Raw genomic sequence first — 10,820 nt, forward strand, 5'->3', positions numbered from 1 at the left:
ATGCCCTTCCAATGCAGACTCAGACTCATATTATTTTTGTGTCATCACATGTTTTGGTAGAAGAAGGCACTTGTGTCTCACTTTTCCCAGGTAGCCCTTAGATTTGCAGATTTGCAGAACATGGGCAAGGGCATTTTCTGTGGCACAATTATAATGACATGGACATTTTTCAACCACTATGGGGATAGGTTTCTGCAGTAGGCGGAGTATAAAATAATTTTTTGTGGTACAGGTGTAAAGGACATTTTTTTTTCTTAACTCAATGCAGTAAACATACAGGAAAAACACAGACACTGAATGTATCTGTCTATACCGAAACATTTTAAACACGTAAACCTGTTAATTTAAGAGGGAAGCTGCAGAAGATGTGTCAAATTTTTTTTGTTAACAGTTAAGGTTACCCATTACACTTTCTATGAATATCTGGTCTATAATAATCTATGAATATATAGGTAACATTTTCTATGAATGTCACCTTTGTAAGCATCTATAAACACATTCATAACATGTTATAATGCATTCATAAGACGTTATAAACATAGCTATACATATTTATAAAAATGCATTATACATTATAGACATGTTTATTATGCATTGTGAATTGTTAACATAATACATTATAAGTACTGTTCATAACAAATTATAAGAGCTCATAAGTCGTATTTGTCCGCTCTAAGTAAAGTGAAGCGTACTGTACTAAAGCCTCCTCCAGTGTTCAGAGTGAGGCTTCAAGTTGAAGTATTTACTGAAGGATTTACTGAAACACTAAAACATTCACAGTAAAGCACATTACAGGCTTCAAATGTCAGAGTTTAAACTAGAGCTGCCATCAGTGTTTTACCCAATGTGGGAAAGGTAATGTACACCACCGTTAGCTTGGTATTTGTCTTTACTTTACGCTCTCCAAGCTGGCACTGACTTCTTTGGCACTGACAGTATAACATGTTATTAACACTATTTATAATGCATTATATTAACAATTCATAATGTATAATAAACATGGCTATAAAGTGTAATTCAGTGTAATTCTTTTTTATAAATATTTATAACCATGTTTATAATGCCTTATGAATACATTATAAATATATAAATGTGTTTATAGATGCTTACAAAGGTGACATTCATAGAAAGTGTTACCAATATATATTTAAAACATTATAATGCATTCATATAGCATTATAAGCATGGCTATAAATATTTTTAAAAATACATTACATTTTTTGGCCTTGTTTATTAGGCTTTATGAATTAATTAATTAATTGATTAATGAACATAATGCATTATCTTGTCAGTCTCAGCTTGCACAGGGCTTTACAAACTTGCTGTCATAAACACTACATAATAACTTGGAATAATTGCTTATAGTAGTTTTTAATGTGTTGTAACTTGACAAGGGCCAGGGTCTGGGATTGATTCCCAGCAGGGCGACCAGATTCCTTTCTGTGTGGAGTTTGCATGTTCTCCCCGTGTCTGTGTGTTTTTCCTTCCACAGTCTAAAGACATGCAGTCAGGCCAATTGGACATGCTAAATTGCCCCTAGGTGTAAATGTGTGGGACTGTATGCGTCTACCCTGGGATGGGCTGGCAAAGGGTTTGTCCAGCCTTCTGCCCAATGACTGCTGGGATAGGTTCCAGCACCCTCTGTAACCCAGAAGGATAGGCGGTTTAGATAACGTGTGTAACATAACATCAGTTAAGGGACAGCTTTGATCTTCTTGTAATTACAGAAATGGGTTTTTATTGATAGACGTTTGATATTACAAGTTATAATTACATATAAGTTGTATTTGTGAGCTAAGTAAAGTGACACAAAGTAAACTAAAGTTCAACTTGACAAAATTAAAAAAACTGTTTGACTTCCACTTGAGCTTAATGACTTTGAAAGACTCAAGACCCAAAGTGAAAGAAACATGGGTAGGCATCGGACTGCATATGGGACTCTACAGTTGCGTACTTTTCATGCTAATGGATTTGTTTCCTGGCATAGACATGTCAGTACTGCATCAAACGTAAATCTGATATACAGCAACATTGTTAAATGTCAGTAACTTCTGCTCAGTTTATTATATTTCAGAAGACAAGTGAAGCATGAAAATTCAACCTCGCCTCTATAAGCTATAAACAAGCATCAGTAGCATGACTAAGCCCTTGCTCAGCACTTAAACTCTCAATGACTTTATTATTATTATTATTATTATTATTATATTTTAACAGCTTCTGGAACAGAAAATTAAAACAAGAAACCAGCTTCAGCTTTGTACATTCACCACCATTTTGCTGTTGTTTTTAGTTTGTTAAGTTTTTTTTTTTAATCCTATGCCCCCAGAAGTGTTCAGAAATGATCATCAGCTACATGTTTTTCTTATTATGTTATTAAGAATGCAATTTTCACAAGTAGTTGCATTACTCTTTTTGTTTACTATTATGTTTGTAATAGTCCATGTACTGGATTTTGTAATTTATTTTTGGAGGGTAAAGAAAAAACCTTACTTACAACTTTATATATGACCACTCACTACTGACATGCTGTCATTAAAAGGCTATATTACTGTTACCATAATTTTTTAAGCTCATTGTTGAAATTGGGGTAAATTTGTTGAAGAACACATACTCACATCTATAGGCCTCAAAGTTTAGGACTTGACTTGAGACTCGGCTGTACTAACTCGGCTCTTGAAACGGTACTTGACTGTCTTGTTTTGGGACTTACTTGCAACTTAGTGACTTGTTCCTACCTCTGGTTCTAATGTCTTATGGACATGGTATTCAAAGAGAGTGTTACTGTTTAATTTACTTGAGTAGGTTTATGTAAGAAATGTGAGTGAACTAATTGTTCTTTGCTTAGTTCCACATGTTATAATGTACGTTACAACCCACCTCATCCTGGTCAATCGTGACATTGCTAGACTTTATTAAGCATGTATCTTCAAATTAAACTAGAGAAAATGTTAAATTAGATGAAATCAGTTAAACAAGCTATAATTCAGATTTGAAATTTTACTTTCTTACTTAAAAATCAGATTATGTTACATAAAACATCACCATTTCGGGCCCCTACTCCCTCGGCCTATCCGCTCCGCTTCCATTTGTGCATTCATGTGGAGGGATCACTATACTGAGGGCTATCTAAAAGCAATTAGTGGGGATTGGAAGTGGACTATAAAACTCTTGAGCAAGCATCGATGCAGATTATACTCTACGGGAGCATAAAGTGTTCAGCAGCATGGACGAAAGAGCATGCTAATGTTAGTTCCGCTTTACTATTTAGCCAAATATGATTTTTGGTTGTTTATGGTTGGGGAATTTTCTTATGAAAAATCACAAAATGTGTGTGGTGAAAATGAAACTTGAAACCATAAAATGTAATTTTCTCCCAAATGATGAAAACACAGCAAGCAATGGGTCTCTCTGTAGCCATGGTGACGGCACCTTCCCACACTGGACCCCTCTCCCTTCATTATAAGAGCCCTCCACAGCTGCAAGTGTAACTTCAGATGGAGTAACACAACATGATGGAGTGTTAGTGGGAAGGGGCCAGTGTGGGAAAGACTGAAAGTCTTCAAACTTCTCCTGTCAGCTCAGGAGGGTGGTGGGTGTGCACAGTAGTGATATCACCCCTGTAGCTTATTTCTGATTGGTGAAACTGAGGGTGTTACAACTTAACCAATGTTACAAAACACGCTCTGCAACAAAATGGAGTAGCTCAGATTCTAACCAAAACAAAAAAGAGAGCTCATTAATACTTTCATTAATTTTTATTACCAACCTATAAAGCACTTTGAGCCGCCACCGGCATGAAAAGTTCTATATAAATAAAGATTATTATTTACTTGTTTTAAAATGCAAAAAAGGAAATGATTAGTTGTTGATTAATATCAGCCACAATAAGGTGTTAATTATTGGTCATTGCATTGGTCCAGAAATGACATATCTGTGCATACTTCTTTTTGACTTTATTGTCAGTGTCCTTTAAAGGATCTGTGAACCTCACTGTGTTGGAGTTTCCTCTGTATAGTTTTTTTTTAGTTATCTTTTGACAGTCTGGCGGCCTGTGGCAAAAGCTGTGGGAAAAATGAGTCTTTCTGAACCAGCCTTGTTTTCTTTACACCCTGTGCTTTAATGTGGCCTGAAAGCTTCTGTAAACCTCTTCCACAATTCTTCTCACCTGGAAGGGATGCTGGGAAGTAGAGGAGTGGTGCGTGGGCCTGTAATCATCTGGAGATTTAAAAAGAAAAAGTCTTTTACTGTGAGATTCCTGAAGGGTTAGCAATTCTGAACTTATCTGCATGCTGACGCAAGAGCAGGAGGATGGAGTGCGTTTTTGTTTGGAGGGGCAGAGGGGAATAGCACATTTCTGATGGACTTCCTGGCCTTGCAGATTAGATTGGGGAATGAGATTGGCTGGTCTAAGAACCCTTCGGCTGGAGTCTGAGAGGAGAGCCGGTGCCCAGGGGACGAGTCTGTTACACGGAAACAAGACCCAGCAATGAAGTTTGCCAAATGTGACAAAAACACTCCTGTCAGGAAATGAGCAAGCACTTAAGAAGTCTTAGTGGTTCCTGTACCTCAGTGCATAGCCTGGCATTTGTCCCTTTGATGAAATTTTCTACCCACTCGTTTTGAGGAGTTACAGTGGTGGACTTCACTTGGCAAGGCTCGAAAAGTCATAAGCCTTCTTTGACAATGAACTTATTATTTTAGTAAACAGAGAAATCCTGATTATCTGAGATGTGTCTGGGTCTGTCAAATTTTTTTAGTACTCACTTTTCTAAAGTTCAGAACTTTGGGAACAATATTAAGTACTTCTCCCGTTGTCTACAAGTACTATAGTTTCCTGGATACCTTGTGACAGACTAACCTGTTCGTACAAAATATCACTTTGTGGTCTAAAAATGGTCTTGAGAAGTGCGTGCATTCACTTGCAATGGAATGTGTTCATGTACAAGTGTGTGAGATATAAAGAAAGGCTAACAAATAAAACAGAGAAACAGATTGACTACAGTGTGTGGTTGTAGAACTACAAAGTGCACCTAATTAGTGGAGCTAATAAAATGGACAAGAAGTGAATATACAAAGTAATAATAAATGACTGTCAGAATCGATCACAATGAATCAATTTATTTTGTGTAGTTAATTACATATTTTTCCATTTAAAAAACATTTACATGAGTGGACAAAATAATCAGAATGCACGTGGGACTTTCAGTAATTCAGTAATATCATTTTCATCATATAAATGCAGGCTTCACATGAACCTGATCATGAAACTCAAGTTCTCATCACAGCAACAGTGACTGCAGGTCCGACCAAGGAGTGTAGATACGATATATATACTGTAGTGTTCTGGTGCCTGAGACTCTGGAGGTGTGACTAGGCGGATAACCACATGTAAAGGCTCATGGTAGCGTGCGCCCTCCAACAAAGGGACATATTTATGTTGGTTATTGTTGGTGGTGTGTATGTGTTTATTATGTTATCATATGTTGGGGTATGGGTTTAGTTGGGGGGTTTGTGTGTGAAGGGGGTTACCGTGAAGCCAGTGGCTAGAGGAAACCTCCCCCTCGAGTTCTTTGCTCTTTTCTGCCGGAGTGTTCAATAAAGAGCATCTGTTGTGTCAAAAGCATGGCTACTCCTGTGTTTCTTCTTTGTCTACAATACCATGTATACAGTCAATAGTTGTAGCTACTTGCTCTCATTAATACAAGCCATGGATTCTTGTTGCAGTAGAAGCTCTCAAGGGGAGCTGTAGCTTTCACTTTGCTGTTGCTTTGTTAGATTTTACTTGTTCTTTTATCCATAGATCTCCTGTGTAGTCTACTAAAAGTGTTTTTCGGTGCTAATTATTAATTAATACTAATGCTGTTACTGATATTACTGGTACTGCAGGCATCTGTGCTGTATTTTGCTTGTAAGTGATACCTTGGCCTCTGCACACTTTGGTGCTAAACAAATTTACTATGGCAGTAGCTAGAAACCATTTATATAATAATTTATATTATATATATATATATATATATATATATATATATATATATATATATGTGCATGTCAACGTTTGTGATACATCATCATGCATCATGCTTTTAGTCCATGCAATTACATGAATTTAACAATATATACTGATCTACACATCCAGTTAAACTTCTGTAGAAAGGTTTTTTTTTCTTTTTGTGGGTACTTCCTCTTTCTTCCAGCAAGTTATTATCCAACCTTATGTTTTCATATTTTGCAATAATTGTGTTATGGGTGTATGACTTTTCAAGGAGCAATAAAAAAGATATGGTGTGCTTCTCAGAAATATTGCCATGCAACAGGAAGAATCATCATCCACTCATGTCCACACACATACATTTTTTATTTTTATTTAACCTTTGACTCTACCAAGCAAGTCATTAAGAACATTATCTTTACAGTGACAACCTGGCGTTGGCATACAATGCGATTAATCAAAAACAGTCCTTTGGAAAACGTAAAGGGGAATTCCACAATTTTTTCAAAATTGCTGCATAGTTCAGTGCCTGAGATGCAAACAAAGTAATTTAAAGTGGTTTGATGTGAAATGGTTCATTGTAGAGAAACTTACTGAGTAGGATTTTCTTTATAATGGTGGTGATAGGAGCCCAAGGTCATGAAGTCAAACAAATATGTGTATTTTATGTTGGAAATGTGTGGTAAATCCAAAAAAACAAAACCAACAAATTGTAGGGGACTATTTTGCCAACACAGTACATGTATGCCTCTGCCACCCTGAAAAATGGCATTTTGAATTCATGATCGCTAATGAATAATAGAAAATATGTGATAAAATATATAATAAATATTTAATAAAGTATTACATGCAAAAAGTGTAAACTATAAGGCTCAATCTCATTAATGTTACATGAACTGAGCATCACAAGTTCATTTATAATCTAATCTTGTGTTTGTATATAACATGTGGCTCTTACCTTCTGGCTGAAATGAGTGAGAGAGGATTTTCTAACATGGCTTAATCACTCCCCAAAACTGCGGAACTGAAGTAACCAAACAGAGGTTACATGCACTTACATCACTTATGTACATTTACACATCTCTTTTGCTCCTCTCCATGGCTCATCATTATTATTTATTCTACATTCTTATTCTATTTACTGTAATTTTTGTCTGGTCTGTTCAGTATGTTACATGTCATACATGTGTGCAGTCATTAAGACATACTATGTGTAACAAACTTACAAACAGTGAAATAAAGTGATTCTGATTCTATCACCACTATGAACAGCTCAACTCATCAATACACTCTGAATGACTTTGTCAATGGAATTCCTCTTTAACATCGAGAAAAATGTGGAGAACTATGACTAAAGTTCACATGCTTTGACTAAGCTGCTTTTAAAGCTCAAGTTGGTCATCAAAAATAATAACTTAATTAATTGTTTATAGTGATTTATGGTCAGTCAGTAAGTGAAATGCATCACATTGCTTGCTGTAAATGTTCTGAACATCTGACAGCACCATGTATAAAGCCATTTAAGAAAGCTGAAAGCCTGGACCTGTATTCATGAAGGAGCAGTATCTGCTTCATAAATACTGGCAACAGGGCAGCAACAACTGTCTTACCAGCATGATTAGTGTCATCAGTGCCATAGCTATTTTTCCTCAGACGTTGTCTTTTCTGAGTAATGTATTTGCATGTGCAATACCAGAAAAGAGAGTGGATGTGCAAAACATGGCCAGTATGTAAATGTTCTTTAAAAGCTCTCTTTGTTCCCATTACACTCTGGCTCCACATTACAGTTCACCTACATAGGTACACATTATTCAGAGCTATGTGGGCTGAAAAAAGTGGCTGGCAAAAATGTTCCATCACACATATAAAAAACTTTACAGCAGTGGTGTCCAATCTTATCTGCCATGGGTCGATGTGGCTGTAGGTTTTCAATTCTAACAAGCAGGAGCAAACCTGATTCCACTTGTTCAATCAATTGCTCAGTCTTCAATCATCCTTTCAGGTGTGCTTCTACTTTGTTGGAATAAGAACCTGCAGCCACACCGGCCCTTTGCAGATAAGACTGGACACCCCTGCTCAACAGTGTGTATAATCTTTTTCTCTGATTTTTCACAAAAATTCAATCATTAAGATGTAAACATAACGTAAAAGTCATTCAAAGTGGATGTACAATGCTGTGTTCTATTAAAACTTACTGAGTCAGAATTGCTCACAGCGGTGGTGATAGGAACCAGGCGTCTGAAGAGGTTAATGCCTCTAAAAGCTCTCTCACAGAAAGTTATTACATGCAATTTTTTATTATCACATTGTCTGATGATTGAGATAATGTTTTATTATAGTTTTATAATAAGATTTTGGTCTAATATAATCCATTCATGGCAAAAGGGCACATGCAGGGCATTCTAGGGTAAAATAGTCCCCAGAGAAAACTTATTTTTTCAGATTTACCTCTATCTTAGATTTGTTAGCATACACATAAAAGTTCAGAAGAAACATACAGGTTCACTGATTGGACAATCGAAAAGAAATCAAGTCAGAAACTATTTCACATCAAACTGCTCTGAGTTACTTTACATCCAAATGATTGAATTATGTACAAATTGTGAAAAATCTGTGAAATTTGGAAAGAATTTGGAAAGTCTTTTTAAATATATCAACTTTGTATTGATGTGCTATAATTCTGTCCCTCGCTGTAATAAATCTTGATACTTTTAACTGCCTGCGAAACAGCTCAGGCAGCGTTATTAATCTTTAATTACTTTCAACATGTTAATGAGTCATCAATTAGGACATCCACAGATACGGGATCATACACTGAAAGGGTGTGTGATTGGTCCAATCTGCTGTCTGTGATTAGTGGATAGAGAGGATTATTTTAAAAGGAAAGAGAGAAAAAAAGGAGGAAGGTACTGAGGCAAATTTTTTTTTACCAACACTCCTGGTGTTTATGAAAATGTGTCCGTGCAACGGGAGGAGGACCTGAAAGTGAGCAGTCATCCTCTCAGGCCCCGGGCTCTGTGCTTCCCCTCAGGCTCGGCCGTGTGAAAGCGCACTTTTGTGCTCCAGCTCCTGTTCCCTCTGCTGAGGTGGACTCAGACTGTTTTTCCTGGCAGCCCTTAGACAAACATGCAGCAATTACATTGCACACTAACCCCCTGCGTCAAAACCTATGATAAATAGCTTTATTTGGCATTATTTGAGAAAGTTATGGAAATAAATGGCCATTCTGTTGAGGCCCAAAAAGGGGAAGTGTTAGAACGATGAATGAGTAAATCATGTTTAAGGGTATGTGCAATGTGGCCTTAAAGCAAACAGCCTGCTCTCCAGCTGTTCACCACTACAAAGCTCACCCCTGCTCCCAAACATAGAATGAGGAAGTCTTATCTCCTTTTCTTTTTTCCAAAGGAGTATCAGATCTGTGTGATTAAATGCGCAGTGTTACAACACTGATCAAAGTAAGAAAAGAACAAAACTGGCGAATGATAATGGACTGGCATCACCCTGTTAATTTAAAGGAGAAATAAGCAATGTTTACAAAACAAACAGAAAGAAAACTGTATCGATGAAAGTGATTGGTTGTTTGTCCATAAGTCCCCTTCATAAAGTAGGCTTGCAGATGAAGACTTATATCACTTTGTAGGCTGGTATGAACCGTTTTATCATAACGGGGCATGAGTCCACACCCATGGGCAGTGCCATGTTTAAATCATGTGACAACAGCCAGATAAATTCACTGTAGAAGAAAAAAAATAATTGCGTGCTTATTGGTTAAAGCTTCTAAGACTATGCTAGTCACTTTCACATAGATTATTTAATGTAGAACCTGACAGGTCAACACAACAGAGTTGTGTTGCTAAATATTGAATGGAAAAATGATCATGGAGGATAATTTCTACTCTTTACAGGCAGGCAAGTAACGCTAAAAAATTCAAAAACACCAAAGTGGCTTGTTTGAAGCTGGAAACATCAGTTACCTAACTGAACATACAATTTTGTTCTCCCTTTTGTCTTTGAAGGGTCAAATACTTTTTTTCAGACATTGTAGATATGAAGAAAACCTTTTTCATTTCTGTAAGTATAATTACATGTACAAGTCTAACAGTATTTTGCTTCTAGCATGCATGCTAATAGTATTCCCACTACATATGGAGCGAACGCTTTGATCAGGCTAAAAATAGAAGTCATCCATATGAGTCTAGTTTCCATTCTGCAGCTCTTAGCATTGATGTAATAGTGCTTGGCCCCCATTAACAAGAGTAAATAATTCACTAAGCTGTGTTGTTGTCAGTCTGACACCTTCTGAATAATGTCAGCTTCAACTACAAGTGATAGCAAAGATAAGGAATCATTTACATTTGAACTCAGAAATAGCTGGATCTCACAAACATTATGTAATTGCTGCTTGATGCATTGGGTAGCTGTTATATGTTACTTGGACAGATAACCATTAGTGTCTAAATTGGTTATGACAGCAACCATGTCAGTTACTGACTACACAGAATCAAAAAGCAAGCATAGTTAGTGATAATCTACTTCTTACTCCTACATCTTTCGAACAACACTGATAACACAGTCATGGACCATCAAATAAGAAGAGGATAATTGTCTCCACAACACTGGAGGGACAGTATAGACACTCCATATCACTCATGCAATCGCTTGTTGCTCCTTTAATCAAATTCTGCTGAAATATTGCCCCAGAAGTCTTATCTTGAATTAGCCATTTTATGCTGGATCAGTACAGGCACTACACTCTAATCCTGAGACTTGTTAAAGGAAATATTACTATAGGCATAGTTTTGGTTTCAGAAGTGAACAGTATGAAGCTAAC

This window comes from Colossoma macropomum, unplaced genomic scaffold (assembly GCF_904425465.1).
Source record: "Colossoma macropomum unplaced genomic scaffold, Colossoma_macropomum, whole genome shotgun sequence".
Lineage (NCBI taxonomy): Eukaryota > Metazoa > Chordata > Actinopteri > Characiformes > Serrasalmidae > Colossoma > Colossoma macropomum.